General features: G+C 35.7%; 1 protein-coding gene across 2 annotated transcripts in view; it reads right to left on the bottom strand.

Annotated features, from left to right (window-relative positions):
- Positions 1 to 1,609: 1,609 nt before the first annotated feature.
- LOC127904312 (uncharacterized) overlaps positions 1,610 to 15,916 on the bottom strand; it is a 40,371-nt gene continuing 26,064 nt past the window's right edge. The window contains exon 2 of one of the 2 annotated variants that reach the window (XM_052447253.1): positions 1,610 to 1,755. The gene's annotated coding sequence lies outside the window, so the exon portion shown is untranslated. Of the gene's footprint in view, positions 1,756 to 2,030; positions 2,345 to 15,916 lie in introns of those variants that run through there. The other variant, XM_052447254.1, reaches the window with a different exon arrangement.

Raw genomic sequence — 15,916 nt, 5'->3', positions numbered from 1 at the left:
TAATGGGGCTAAGGTAAAGGTGAGGTAAAAGAGAGTAAAAGAAAAGGTTCAAACCAAAGAAAGTAGAGCATTCTGAAAAATGATATTTCAAACAAGATATTTCATCAAAGCACATAAATTTTCCATCTTTAATCACCAATGCTTAACTTCTTTTGATTTCAAGCTTTTTCAATATAAAATCTTAAGAACATAAAGGAACACTCTTTTCTTTTTCTTTTTTCTGTTTTTTTTTTCCTTTTTTTTTTTTTACCTTTGGCAACTTTGCCCATCTTTTCATCAAACATCACTTCTTCTTTCTTTTCACATAATTTCCAACCATAATTCCATGAAATATCACTAGTATATGCTCTACTAATCCTTGGCCAAGGGAAAAGGAAAACATATAAAAAGTTAAGGCTTATACATGGATAAAGCAAAGAAAAGATAAACAAGCTCAAAAGGGGCTCACTAAGGATAATATGCTTTAGGTTGGCTTTTTGGCTCAAGTGGTTAAAATTCCTAATGCCTTTATCATCTTCATGTATGTATGTAATATGAATGTAATCTCAACAAGATATGAAGCAAGTTCTAAAGATACATATCATTGAAAGAAGGCACAATCAAAGAATATAATGTTGAAGGCTCAAAAGCTTGCATTGGTATAACACTATAAAGTCAACATGACATATTCTCAAAGTCAATCCCTAAACCAATTAAACCTTAAAACTTGGATGCACACTCCTTCATTTGATTTATATCTTCATCTATCTCAACTAATTCTCATACATAATACTCATATTCTCAAAAACCAATGGGAGTTCAAAAGATCAAACATAATTTTTTTTAAATTTTGAAAAATAACAAAGAAAACCAAAATTAGAAAACCAACATTCTCCCAATACCCCCACACTTAAAACACAACATTGTCCTCAATGTTGAAATAAAAGAAAAGGAATATTGGAGAATGACAAAAATAAAGTAAAATGCGAAAAATAAAAGATAAGGGAAAAAGAAAGCAAATCTGTTTTTTTTTTTTTTTGTGTTGGGTTGCCTCCCAGTAAGCGCTTTTGTTTTATGTCATTGGCTCGACATGTTGCATGCTCATTCTTCATAGATTGGTTCAGCTAACTCCGCAGAAGCGGTGAGTTTTGTCGTCCAACCTTCATAGAAAGGTTTCAAGCGATGCCCATTGACCTTGAGTACTTTGTTGGTTTCTAAACTTGTAATTTCAACTGCACCATAAGAAAAAACATTAGAAACAACAAATGGTCCAATCCAACAAGAGCGTAACTTTCCAGGAAAAAGTTTCAAACGCGAATGATAAAGAAGGACTTTGTCTCCAACATTAAACTCTTTTCTTGTAATCATTCGGTCATGGAGACTCTTAGTCTTTTCTTTGTAAATCCTTGCATTCTCATAAGCATCATTTTGTATTTTTTTCAACGTAATTCCAATCTTTTTGGGCACCAAAAGGATAGGCGCAACCCATTCACTATCCATTATGGGGTGAATGACTCCTGCATCATTGGGAACAGTTTGCAAAGCCAATGCTGATTCATGTATGTTTTGGGGAACACATATGTGACTCTCCATCTCTTCTATCTCGGTAAAATCATAGCCATAGCTCAAAGCTATGCTTAATCCATCCTCACAATCAAAATCAAAAACTTGCTGCACACACTTATCAACTTGGTCATAACATGTGATAGAATAAACATTGCTACAAGGATATGTCATTGCATCATGAAAATTAAATTCAATTTTTTCATCTCCTACCTCCATAGACAAAGTATCCTTACCACAATCAATTTTTGTATTGGCAGTTTTCAAGAATGGTCTCCCAAACAATATAGGAGTGTTGTTTGATGAATCACAAGAATCATGTTCCATATCAAGAATATAAAAGTCGCATGGAATGACCAAACTATCAATCTTGACTAGGACATCTTCTATCACACCAAGTGGGTAAACAAAACTACGATCCGCAAGTTGTATTACAATGCTAGTTTTATTCAAAGGCTTAAGACTAAGAGAATCATAAACATGTTTAGGCATAACACTAATGGATGCACCTAAATCGCACAAGGCCCTTTTGAAACTAGCATTACCAATAACACATGGGATAGTAAACGCACCTGGGTCTTTTTGCTTCAAAGGCATATTCTTTTGAACAATAGCAGATACAACTTCACCCATACTTACTATTTCATGACCTTTTAGTTTGAAAGCTCTCTTGGTAGTACACAACTCCTTCAAGAATTTGGCATACTTGGGAATTTGCTTGATAGCATCAAGCAAAGGAATGTTGAGTTCTACTTTCTTGAAAACCTCTAAAATCTCTTTTTCTTTGTCCTCTTTCTTTGACCTAGAAGAACTCATAGGAAAAGGTGGAATTGTTTTAAAACTGGAATTCATTGAGTGAGGAGTTACCTTTGGAGTGTCGGTCGATGTTTCAGTTTGTGGAGGAGGAGGATGTTCTTTCTTTGTACTCAATTCGGTTTCTATCTCTTCTTCTTCCTCCATCTCAATTTGTTTCGACCTTTTCTCTTCAAGTTCTTTCCCACTTCGCAGCATGATCGCACTAACATTCTCTATTGGATTCAATGCTTGGGAGGGCAATTTTCCATTCATTTATGCTTCCAATTTCCCCACACTTGAAGCTACTTGCCCCATTTGCTTCTCCAAGTTGTGAATACTTAACCTTGTTTCCTGTTGAAAAGACATGACATTTTGTTGCAAGGTCATAGTGTTAGAAGCCAAAGTTTTCATCATCTCACGAAGATCATCACTGGATGACGACCCCATAACATTGGAGTTTGTGAATGGAGGGGGTTGTCTTGCTTAATAATTCTGTTGGGGCTGAAATCCATGGGGATGGAACTGTCGGCCTTGATTGCCTTGTTGAGGTGGGTTCCCATAACATAAGTTTGGATGATCTCTCCATCCGGGATTGTACGTGTTGGAAAAGGGATCATATTTATGTTGGGACTGTCCGTTGAATCCTTCATCAACTGCATGAACCTGTTCAATGTAATCTTCTTGCATTGTTGGGCACATATCTGAGGTATGTCCTTGTAAGGAACATATGCTACAAACTTTCACCTGCTGTACATTTCCACAAGCCAAAGAACGCACAAGAGAAGTAAGATCATTAACTTTATTTTCAAGGTTAGAAATACTTACCTCATTTACTCGTTTGTTTACGAAGTCTCCACGCGTGCCAAATTGTTTCGAGTTGGCTGCCATGTTTGAGATTAATTGGCGTGCAGCCTCGGGTGTCTTATCTACCAATGCCCCTCCACTTGCAGCATCAATGATACTATGGTCAGTAGGCATCAATCCTTCATAGAAATATTGAATGAGCAGCTGATCGGGTATTTGATGATGAGGGCATTGAATGCACAGTTGCTCAAATCTTTCCCAATACTCGGAAAGTGTCTCTCCATGAGATTCTCGAATCCCACATATTTCTTTCCTTATGTTGGCAACTCGAGATGCTGGGAAATACTTTTCAAGGAAAATCTTCTTCATGGCATTCCAAGTTCCAATGGAACCTGGGAGAATAGAGAAAAACCATGTCTTTGCTGCCCCTTTCAAAGAGAAAGGGAAAGCTTTCAACTTAACTTGTTCTTCATCAACTCCATTCGGTTTCATGCCAACACAAACCATATGGAACTCCTTGAGATGAGTATGAGGATCTTCTCCTGCAAGACCATTGAATGTTGGTAACAAATGAATAAAACCAGATTTGAGCTCAAAGTTTACATTATTGTTGATGTTTATGCACAATGGCTGATTTTCCATGTTAGGAGCAGCAAGCTCCTTGAGTGTTTGTTGTCGTTCAGCAGCCATGATGTTGACGCGAGCTTCCTTTCGTAACCTGCGTAAAGTTTTTTCTATTTCAAGGTCCAACTGCACTTGACTTTGATTAGTAGAACGGGTTACTAGCATAAATCATCAAGAAAACTCAAAAGAAACCAACCACACAAGAGATCGAAAACAATGCAAAGTGTACGAAAATCCTACGGTAGAAAACAAAAACTGCCTAAAAACCCTATAAAACAGCGGAATTTGTCCTCGATAGGGTGGGGCTAGTGGTTTACCACTAGTCCTGTTTAGAACGTCGTTTCCCTTCAGGAAAAAAAAAGGCCCGATACCTAATTCCACCAACAAATCTGTTTTGAACAGTACCGCTGCCGCAAGTGAACAGTACCGCCGCAAGTAAAAATTCTGTTTCTCTATTTTTTTTTTTGAATCACAGCAAATAAAAATAACAGTACAAGCACAAGAATCAACTAAAATTACCTCCCCGGCAACGGCGCCAAAATTTGTTACGATGTCGCGGTCGCACAAATTAATTACCCTAGCTTCAAACACAACACACAAGATAGTATAGAGCAAGCAAGGGGTCGATCCCACGAGGAAGATTCAAGTCAGATTTTTATGCTAGAAGATATGCAATTTGGGGGGGGGGGTTTGGACGTTATCTAGGCTAAAGCAAAAGAAAACAGAAAACTATCAAACTAAATTTAATAAAATCAGAAAATTATTAAGAGAACAAACCTTGGTCACAAGCACACATCCACCTACAGAAATCAGAACTGATCATGGAAACGAAACATCAATTTATATTCTGAATATTTATCTCTTCTTAACATTGGTTAGTTAACGGATCCGCCGTATAACTAGCCCTAACCATCAAACAACCACAGTGTCCGCACTAGTAATTTAATTCAATGACAGCCTTAAGAACTAGATAAGTTGATTAATCAAGAAAACATAACTGTCCGCAGTCTATGTTTGATTTGATTGAATGTTCTCCCTAAGATTAATAACGTAGATCCGCCACAATTATTAAACTCAGTTGCTTCACAAGTTCATATACCATAACTCCGGTTTTGATATCAAACTTAGCAATAAATTGTCTACAATAATAACTTAGAGTCCGCTCTAGCAATTAAAATAAACAATCATAGGAAAAATAAGCATAGGAGAACAAACATATTCATCATATAAACTGAAAAGAAAAGGTAAAATAAATCTCACAGTTCTTGAAATCCGAAGGTTTCCGTGTCCTTGCAACCAAGAAAAAGTGTTTAGCCTTGCATGTTTGTTGAACAACTAATCAAAAAGAAGGAAGAATGCATAATTTAGGGTTTCTTAGAGGAAGGGGGCGTTTTTCTCTTCTTGGCTGGCTGCCCCCCTTCTCTTCTCTCATTCTTTTTATATCCTAGGAAACCCTAGGTCTCTATTTTACAAAATAGTCCTCCATTAAGTAGATTGTTTACATTTAAGTACTTCAATAACTATTTTCCTAAAAAAGGAGAAATAGCCTTGCATGAAATCTTCAAGCTTTGACTTAGAGGAGCTAAATTGCTGAAATACAAACTTGGATATCGGTTTAGATGCTTCGGAACGTAATTTGGACTCGTTTCTTCACGAAACCTGTTTGCTGGCAGAATTTAGTTGTTATCGTTGAAAAATCATATCTCCCTCATATGACATCGGTTTTGGCTGAAATTTTTAGCGTTTATAGACCTTTGAGACATGAATCCAACAAAATTGAGTTTGCATCAATTGGAATTTTTTAGCTCCAGATATTCAAGTTGGAATGGCCGAAGGTCAACACTGGCAGATTGCGAGATTTGACTTTGAAGGCTGCGATTTCTATGCTCTTCCTTATTTTATTTTCTTGCCTTAGATGTCCAGAAAGGTATGGATGTTAGCTTTTTAATTCCACTAGAATCACTTCATTTCAACCTCTAGAGCTCACGCTCTGCACAAAACATCGACTGAAGGTCAAATCTGCCAATTATCTCCAATTTACTCCTTTTTGCATCTTTCATCCAAAAGTGCCTTCAAAACATAAAACAAAGAATATTAGGTATTTTATATATAAAACATAGGCAAAACACTAGTTAAATGTGGGTGAAACTATCGAATAATATGGTTGCATCATGCGGCCATATATCTTCCGGGATGTATATCGGTTTGAAATCCCTCCAAACCGCAACATCGTTCCAGCCTTGGAAACCCCTATCCCTCGCGGTTTTTTTTGCCTTTTTCTGTGCTTCATACCAAAAATCACGCAACCTACTTCACGCAACCAAAAATTACATTTCGAAACATAAATTTTTGTCTAAAAAAAATCCTGTATTATTTTCGATCTTACCTAGTTGCCGCGTGATTTTCCCACACCCTCCTCACAACAGTGTTATGCTCACTGTCCCAGCAGAATTTGTGCTGTGTATAAATAAACAAGTTTAAATAAAAACAATAATTTATTTACAATTATATTAATAATTTATTTGAAATAAGCTGAAAATTATAAATTAACACCAACCTGAAATCTGCCAAACCATGCATTGATTTGAGGCATCCATTCAGGATGCTTGGATATCTGACTCCATTGAAACAATGGAATCTCCATCGACGATTTAAACGCCGATGATATTACTCGAGCGGTTTCAATGTTTGTGAACCTGAAAATAAATGAAATAAATTCAATAGTGATTACTTCATAAATTATGTTGTAATTTAAAAAAAAAACTAAAACCTTAACAAACTTACATCGAAAGGTCGTCCTTCCACTGTGCCTCGTACTTGCGGCTAAATTGATTCCGCTGCGAAGGCACGCCGCCTCTGCGCTGTGAAGTACCGCTGGAAGAGGTAGCATCGGTTGACGTCGCAGTGGTGTCGGTGCCTCTTCTTGAGCGGCACCTAAGGAAATATCATCCTCGCTGCTAGACGAACTAGCAGCGACCGCACTTGAGCGACTAGCTCTGGTTTTCGTTCTACGCATCTACACAATTTGATACAAATAATTATATAATTAAATTCAAATGTAAAAAAAAAATTCGACAGCACCTCCCCTATACCGGATACTACCCAAATCCACAAACCTGCACATATTAACAATAGCCACAACCAATTTACCCAATCTATACTAATTATTCCAACATATTCAATTACTAATTCTAAGGTAAATTCAACATTAAGAATTACAATTCAGCAAATTATTCAATAATTATGCCAATACAACAAAACAATAAATTAAAAAAAAAACTCTAGAATAACAATCAAAATAAATGGAAAAAATTAAACACAAAGCATGCAATAATAGAGTAAAACTAATAATTATTCCAACATATTCAATTACTAATTCTAAGGTAAATTCAACTTAAGAATTACAATTCAACAAATTATTCAATAATTATTCCAATACAACAAAACAATAAATTAAAAAAAAAAACTCTAGAATAACAATCAAAATAAATGGAAAAAATTAAACACAAATCATGCAATAATAAAGTAAAATTAATAATTATTCCAACATATTCAATTACTAATTCTATGGTAAATTCAACATTAACAATAAATATTCAACAAATTAACTAATAATAATTATGCCAATACAACAATAAAAAATATTCAATAAATTCAAAAAAAAAACTATAGACTTTAGCAATGAATTATGCAAAAAAAACTATAGACTTTATCTACATTACAAAAAATACACCAAAACAAAAAAAATAACCAAAAAAATAGCAAAAAAAAAACCATTAAAGTAAAATGAAATAGAGGAAACACTAACCTTTTAAACTGATGGAGATTCACGATAAAAAAAGCTTGAGATCGCCTGAAGAATGGAGTGAAGAACGGAGAGGAAAAGAATGGTGAAAACCTGAGGAGAAGAGAAAATGAACTGAAGAGGCGGTCGGGGTAGGTTAAAAGCCAGTTTTACCGACGGATATAAAATTAATTATTATTTTAATTTATTCCGTCGGTGATGTGTTAAAAATCCATCGGTAACTTTTGAATTTCGCACCAAATTTTTAATGGCGCTCCATATTTTTCGCAGTCCGTCGGTAAATCCGTCGGTAAGATGACGCGGTCAGAGATGCATTTAATGCACAACCCTTTGATATTCGCGCGGTCCGTCGGTATTTGTGTCGGTAAAATTGAGATATTACCGACGGACTTAGGTCCGTCGAAGTGGCTGTCGGTGATGTGGTGGCATTTCCAGTAATTGTTTTCGAACTCTCTGTGAAACACCGACGGACTTAGGTCCGTCGGTGTGGCCGTCGGTGATGTGGTGGCATTACCAGTAATTGTTTTCGAACTCTCTGTGAAACACCGACGGACTTAGGTCCGTCGGTGTGGCCGTTGGTGATGTGGTGGCATTACCAGTAATTATTTCATGTCACAAAATATATCATCCATGATCAATAATTATTTCAAGTAATTATTTCGTAATTGTGGCATTTCAACTAATTATTTCAAGTAATAAATATTTTGTGTTTCAAAATATATCATCCATAATCTAAATTACATGAGAAAAAGGGTTTTACATAGGGCTTCATTTTGGTAGTTAGTCAGAATTTTCTTCTTCTTCATCATCAATTGAATTGTCATCACCTTCGTCGCAATCTTCAATATGAATATCATCTTCTTCATCGACATTTGCTTGTCCGCTAGAGCTCAAAACAAAATTCAACTCCGCTGCATCAACATCAACAAGACTATCATCGAAAACATGAAAATTTGAATTTTCTTCCAATTCAATCAAAGGAGCAACTCGATATGGTGCAACCACCTCACTAACTTGAAAGACTTCATCTTGCATACTTGTGTCTTCGTTCTCATCCTGAACAACCTCGACACGACCCCGGGGTTTCGTTTTTAAAACGGACAACCAATCCACTCTTGATCGATCCTTTCTAAATGAAGGGGTGTATGTGTAATAAACTTGTTGACATTGCTTTGCGAAAACAAAAACATCGTTTATGTTGCGGAGTATAGCTTTTGAGTTGATTTCGACCAGACCATAGTGCGGATCAACTCTGATTCCTTTGTCAGTCGTGTCATACCAATAGCATTTGAATAAAAACACTATATTTTGCTCGTTATGATATTGCAGTTCGACGACCTCTTCTAATCTACCATAGTAGTCAACTTCTAACTCACTACTAGTGGATCCCTTAACACAAACACCGCTGTTGTATGTCTTTCTTCCTTGCCCGTATTCTTCAGTATGGAAAACATATCCATTTACAAAATACCCGTTGTAGCACTTACATTTTCTTTCAGGCCCTAGGCTTAGTGAAGACAATGACTTAGGTGCACTCCTTCCCATTTGATAAACCTTGTATGTAATGTACATCAATAAACAGTAAATGAACGAGAATCTCGTAATGACATGCATACGTACAGTAATTTTGCAAGTTAGAATGAGTTTGTGATAGTGCTTACATGTGTTCTGAACCACGTGGCAAACTGCTCATCTTGTAATTGAAAGATTTGGGATTCGGTCAGCTGTGAGTTATTGGATAGCAAATATTGACGATGTTGCCTGCAAGTGATAATGAGTGTATGATATTACAATATATAATTAACAGTATATTACTAACAAAGTTTAATTAGTATAAACTTACTGAATAAAAGGTCTCAGCTCATCACAGTTAAATAGAACATAGTTGTGTGCTTATTTGAACTCTATTTCCGACAAATATCTTCCTCTTACGGCATTTTTAGGTGTGGGTCGTCTAGTATTGGAGAATATTGACAAGTTCCCACTAGAAGGCACTTCACCGCCATCATCATGCTGTGGAACACGATTGATTCTCGTTCTCAGATGAGGTTCGAAATAGTACGAGATAAATGTTGAGATCTCCTCAACAATATAGGCCTCACATATCGAAGCCTCAACATGTGCCTTGTTCTTAACCTTTTTCTTGAGATTAAACAAGTACCTGCATTGAAATATTAATCAAGTATTTTCAATTAAGAAAAACATATAAAATACTTTTATATATGAATTACATTGCAACTGTAATATCTAACCGTTCGAATGGGTACATCCATCTATATTGGACTGGTCCTCCAGCTTTTGCCTCGAACGGTAGATGTATAGGGAGATGCTCCATTGAGTCAAAAAATAATGGAGGGAATATCATCTCAAGTTTGCATAGTGTCTCGACGATATTCGTTTGAAGCCTCTCAATGTGATCAACATTCAACTTGCTGGAACATATATCTCTGAAGAAATGACTGATCTCCGTGAGTGCATCCCATATTCCCTTTGGCAACAAATCACGAAAAGCTAATGGGATGAGTGTTTGCATAAACACGTGGCTGTCATGACTCTTCATTCCATACAATCTGCAGTCCTCTATATTAACCAGCCTTGATATGTTCGATGCATGTCCATCCGGAAAACGCAGACTCTTAAGCCATTTGTAGACTAGCAGTTGTGTGTTTTTCTCTAACACGAAGCTTGCTCTTGGTTTTGCGACCCGTGACTCATCATAAACCAACTCCATATTTTTACGGTTACAGTATAAAGCTATATCCAATCTAGCCTTGATGTTGTCCTTTGTCTTCCCCTTCACATCCATGATGGTGTTGAAAATGTTCTCAAACATGTTCTTTTCGATGTGCATGACGTCAAGGTTATGGCGGAGCAGATTGGTCTTCCAATAAGGAAGCTCAAAAAAGATACTTCACTTTACCCAATTATGGGTCAAACCAAAACAAGGAAACTTTTGCTTACCTGATTGAAGGCCAAACACAATGTCACCGTACTCTGAGACAACATCATGCAATTCTTCACCAGAAAGACGCGGGGATGCAACATCTTTTTCAACTCTGCCAACAAAGAAATCTTTTCTGTTCTTTCTGTACCTGTGATGAAGTGGCAAGAAGCGACGGTGACAGTAAAAAAAAGAAGCTTTACCTCCGTTTGCTAGCGTGAATGCCTTGTTGTTTTCCATGCAGTATGAACATGCGAGTTTCCCATGCGTGCTCCAACCAGAAAGCATTCCATAAGTTGGAAAATCATTGACAGTCCACATCAATGCCGCCCTCATAAGGAAATTTTGTTTCCTCGATATATCATAAGTTAGAGCTCCGGAGGACCACAACTGCGCCAACTCATCAATCAACGGTCAAAGACAAACATCTATATTCCGCCACGGGCTTCTTGGACCGGGTATGACAGTAGATGTCATGCACTCAGTCATCTTAGCATTTTCAAGGTAGTATAACATGCAGAAGTTAGGGCACATGTCAATTTTTTGGTATCCTAAACCGAGGGGTTTCATTATGGACTTCGCAGCATAGAAGTTCTCTTTCAGCCTGTTCCCTTAAGGGAAAATGCTTCTTACCCATTCAATAATCTTGTCATACCCGACCTCACTCAACCCGTGATCTAACTTGATGGTGAACACCTGTGTTACGGCCGATAATTTACTGTGGTTCGTGTAGCCATCCCATAATGGTTCGTCAGAATCTTTCAACAAATCAAAAAACCTAGCTGCATCTGCATTAGGTTCTTCTTCTACGATTGGACATTGACTGCCATTACCTTGATTCATTCTCATTGCATCCATAACCATATTTCTGTAAGGATTAGTGTTGTCATTTGCCGCTTCATGCACGTTGCTAGCACTAGAAGTAGACCCAACCACCGTTTCTTCCATACTCCTCTCACTCTCGCTAACAAATACTTCTCCATGTGCATACCAACACTGGTAATTCTCCATAAACCCTTTGTGTAGAAGATGCATCATTACAACATCTTGATGCATATACTTTTTATTTTCACACTTCCTGCATGGACACCTAATACCGCCTCCAGTAAAATTTCTGGGAATAGATGTTGCGAAATTAATAAAACCCTGAACCCCGTTACAATAATCCATCCTCCGCAATCCTTGGGGTGAATCTCGATACATCCATGAACGATCATCCATGACTTATATCGAACCTCTATAAAATTATGATGACATAATGTATTAATTAACTAAGTTAGGTAAATAAACTTGCAAAAATATTACTTTACCTCGAGATTATCCAACAAACCAATCACAACTTCTCATAAATATTAAATATTCATTATCATTTATCAACGTCCATACGAATTAAAATATATAAATTTACAGAAATTACCACTCAGCAATACCATTGATAAAACTTTAAACGGGCCCATTAAGCAAGCTATTAATTATTTCAAAATAGCACATGTAATTCGGTAGTTCCATAAAGTTTTAACAATTTACAAACAAATACAATCTTATAAAATCTAAAACAAACCATAACAGGTATAAAATTATACATTCATATACTACAAGTTTGTTTGAGAAATAACAATAAAACATGTACATCTACTAACAAAATACATATACTAAAAAAACAATAAAATTGACATTTAATTAAATGTTAAAATTTAAAAAGATAGAAATTACTTACAAAAATTGATAAAATCCGTCGGTAAATCAGAACACGGATGCTGTGACCACAAAACTTCAAGAAATATAACTTGTTGTGCTGATATGAGGAAGATTTTTTTTTTGGGGGGGGGAGGGGGGGCTGGTTGTTTGCAGATGGGGAGAGTTGGGATGAGGAAGAAGAAGGAGAAATAGGGGGGGAGAGGGTCGGTAGAGCTGACATATATTAACTTTTTCCGACGGTTTCACCGACGGAGTTTCCGTCGGTGAAACCGTCGGTGATTCTGACGGAAACGTAAACAAGTCACCATACGGATCTGCCATTTCAAATCCCTCGGTGAGTCCGTCGGCAATTTAAATGGCGAACCGGACGCGTCACTGTACGGGCACTGTACGGGCTGTTGTTTTGAATCCGTTGGCAAAAAATAACCCGCCAAAACCTCCACGTCAGCGACCCGCCTTTTTTTTTAATTCGGACCATTTTCCGTCCGTAATTGAGTCGGTAAGTACCAACGAAAATGTTCCGTCGGTAGTTACCGACTGAATTACGGACGGAAAATGGTCCGTCGGTAGTTACCGACTGACTTACGGACGGAAAAGTGTCCGTCGGTAATTTCGAGCTCAAATTACCGACGGAAATATGCCGTCGGTAAAGCCGTTGGTATTTAGCGAATTTCTGGTAGTGAATAAACATGCACAATTTTCCTTTATCTGAACTTACTAATTAATACGTGGTGGGCACAACGTAGATGACGTTGAAATCCTGTATGTAGATCGTTAGGGGCCAAGTTCATGTTGAAAAGAAGTATTGAAAACTGAAAAGCATTCTCCACCCTTCAATCCTACAAGTGAAACGGAGAAGACGAGAAGGTTTCCTCTTTTCCGAGACTTACAAAGGGTTATTGGTGTGAAATCCATAGATCAAATTGCTATGTAAACTTCTGAAAATTGGTTTGAGCTTTGATTTGTATACACTAAACATCAACAAGGGAAATTGTCTCTTGTCTAGATCTCTTAATAAATTAGTCATTCATTTGCAAGAAAGACATCTCATCAAACAACTGAAACCCAAATTTCACCAAACTTAGGTTAACTTTGCACTTTCCTATATTTGTGTGAGTTTTCATAGTTTTCTATTTTTATAATATAGAACCCTTTTAATGCACAAAACATCATTATTAAAAGCAAGTTTTCCATACTTTTTCTTATTTCTTTATGCGAGTTTCATAAAAAAAAAAACTCATCATACCGCACTCTCAAACACACACTTCATTAAATAACAATACATTTTCAAAATTATAAGAAAACAATAATGAAGATTATATAGTTAACATAGTTGTTAAAATTGATTCGAGATCCAACCTAACCTAACCTGACTTAGAGTTTGAATTATTAGTTGGTTAAGTCAATTTATAACTCATTGGGTCAATTTATGACTCATTGGGTCAATTTAAATCTATTATTTTTATCTAGAATAATTTTTTTTTTAATTCTCTGCTTTTATAGTTTCAACTAAGGTTGCATAGTAACATACCTTAGATTGAATTTAATAATTATGATAGTTAAACGTCAATTTTATTATTATTAATTTTTATAATGTCTTGTCTTTTCAGTGAACTCAATGTAATTAATGTCTCTTTAATCTATCTCTTATGCTCTTGTACCGTGGTTCAAGCATTGGCATCAATAAAAGACAAGGAAAGTTCTCTCCCACCCGTTTTCTAGTATGTGGTTGTGCCAATTTATTAGCATGTCCCATGCTGAGTTGGTGGTTGTCATGGATGGATGAAAATGACCTCCAATTTGGATTTCTTTTGGTACTTCATTGTTCAATATATTTATTTGATTCATATGATAATAATTTTGTGTTGTAGCGTACTTAGTTAGCACACGTTTCCAAATCTAGAGCTCGCGGTTTATTTCAACGTTGTGCCCACGTATTAGTAGGTTCAGATAAAGGAAAATTGTGCATGTTTATTTGTACAGAGAAGCTTTGAAACACTACAACATTTAACAATTTTATCGACGGAATTTTTCCATCGGCGTAAGACACATATTCCGTCGATAATTAATTTACCAACGAAATCACCGATAGAAATGCTCCGTCAGTGAATCTTTAATCGGTAATTTTTTGTCCGTCGATAATCCGTTAGTAATAAAATTATAAAATAATTAAATTAACATAAATCAACACTCTATAATATATACTCAAAATGCTTGGAAAAAAGAATAAGAAAATCAACTCAAACAAATTTGCAACAAATAAATAAAACAAAAAAATAAATTCAACTAAAAAAATTTATGTGAAAAAAATGAAGTTGCAATTGCTAAAAATTTAAAAATCCTTTAAATAAATCAACTCAAAATTGATCTCTTATGAAAAAAAAAAGATCACAACAACATTTATACAATTATTAAGAACAAAAACAATTAAAAATAAAATAAAAAACAAATATAGTGAAAAAAATCATGAAAAAAGAAGAAAAAAGAAAAATCTTACCTTAATGTAGTTACAAGTGAAGCTAAGGAGAGAAAAAATAATTCGTAAAGCATATTAATTAAAAAAAAAACTAAGAGGATAAAAGAAGAAAGAAGAAGAAGACATACTCGAGCATGGAGGAAAAAAGAAGGAGATGAGGAGAGAAAAGAAGAGAAAGAAATAGATATTGATTGTTTTGACATATAGTGAAGAAGAAGAAGAAGTAGAAGAAAAAGAATAATAAGAAATGAGTTTGTCTCTTGTGAAATAAGGGGATTCAGGCTTTTTATTGGGGCACGTTAGAGACGGATTTACCGACGGATAATTGAATATTAATATTTTTTAATTATTCCGTCGGTAATATTTAATTTAAAATTTTAATTTTGTAAAAAGTTTTCAGAAACCGCCAACAATTACTGATGATTTTTCAATCCGTCGGTGATTCCATCTGTAATATTTAAATGAAAATTATAAATTAATTGAATTTTTTCAGAAAACCACCAAATAACACCGACTACTTTTCAATCCATCAGTGATTTTGTCCGTAAAGAACAACAATTAACAGTGCAATTGGAAAGTGAACAATTCTAGAGCTCTCTGGAAAATACCGACGAAAAATTCCGTCGGTGATTCCCTTTGTAATTGACATGATGAACAGTGTTCACAGTTTACCAACGAATTTACCGACGAATTTTCCTGCATATGTGATAGAATTTACCGGCGAATTCCGTTAGTAAAAATGACACGCCATCATTTTTTTTTGCTTTGTTTTAATTTGTTTTCCCACGGTAATTCCCTCGGTATATACCGAGGGAATATTTATGTCGGTAAAATCCCTCGAAAAATTACCGACGGAAATATTCTCTCGGTATTTCCGTTTGTATTTATTAATTTTCTGGTAGTGAAACTTGGAAGGAGAACTTGTCTTCAAAGAATTTATAAGCAGATGCAATGGTTGTGACAATGCTTGGTGTTAGTTGTTAGGGCTGGAGGAACTATACATCAACAAGCTAGCTTTGAAGTGTTTGTCATCGTACCATAACTTTCCGATCGATTTGAGTTCTGTGCCTTTCCTTCTTGTTTTTCACGTAACCAAAAGGCAGGTCAATGGTCCTAAGAAAAAAAAACAACTACAAATACATTTTAAAAATGTTGAAAACATAGTTATCTATTAGATTCTATTATATTTGAAATATTATTGTTGGTTATGGTAATGTAGACAGACTTAATG

The sequence above is a fragment of the Populus trichocarpa genome, chromosome 14, assembly GCF_000002775.5.
Source record: "Populus trichocarpa isolate Nisqually-1 chromosome 14, P.trichocarpa_v4.1, whole genome shotgun sequence".
Lineage (NCBI taxonomy): Eukaryota > Viridiplantae > Streptophyta > Magnoliopsida > Malpighiales > Salicaceae > Populus > Populus trichocarpa.
This window is presented reverse-complemented; position numbering and strand designations above follow the sequence as displayed.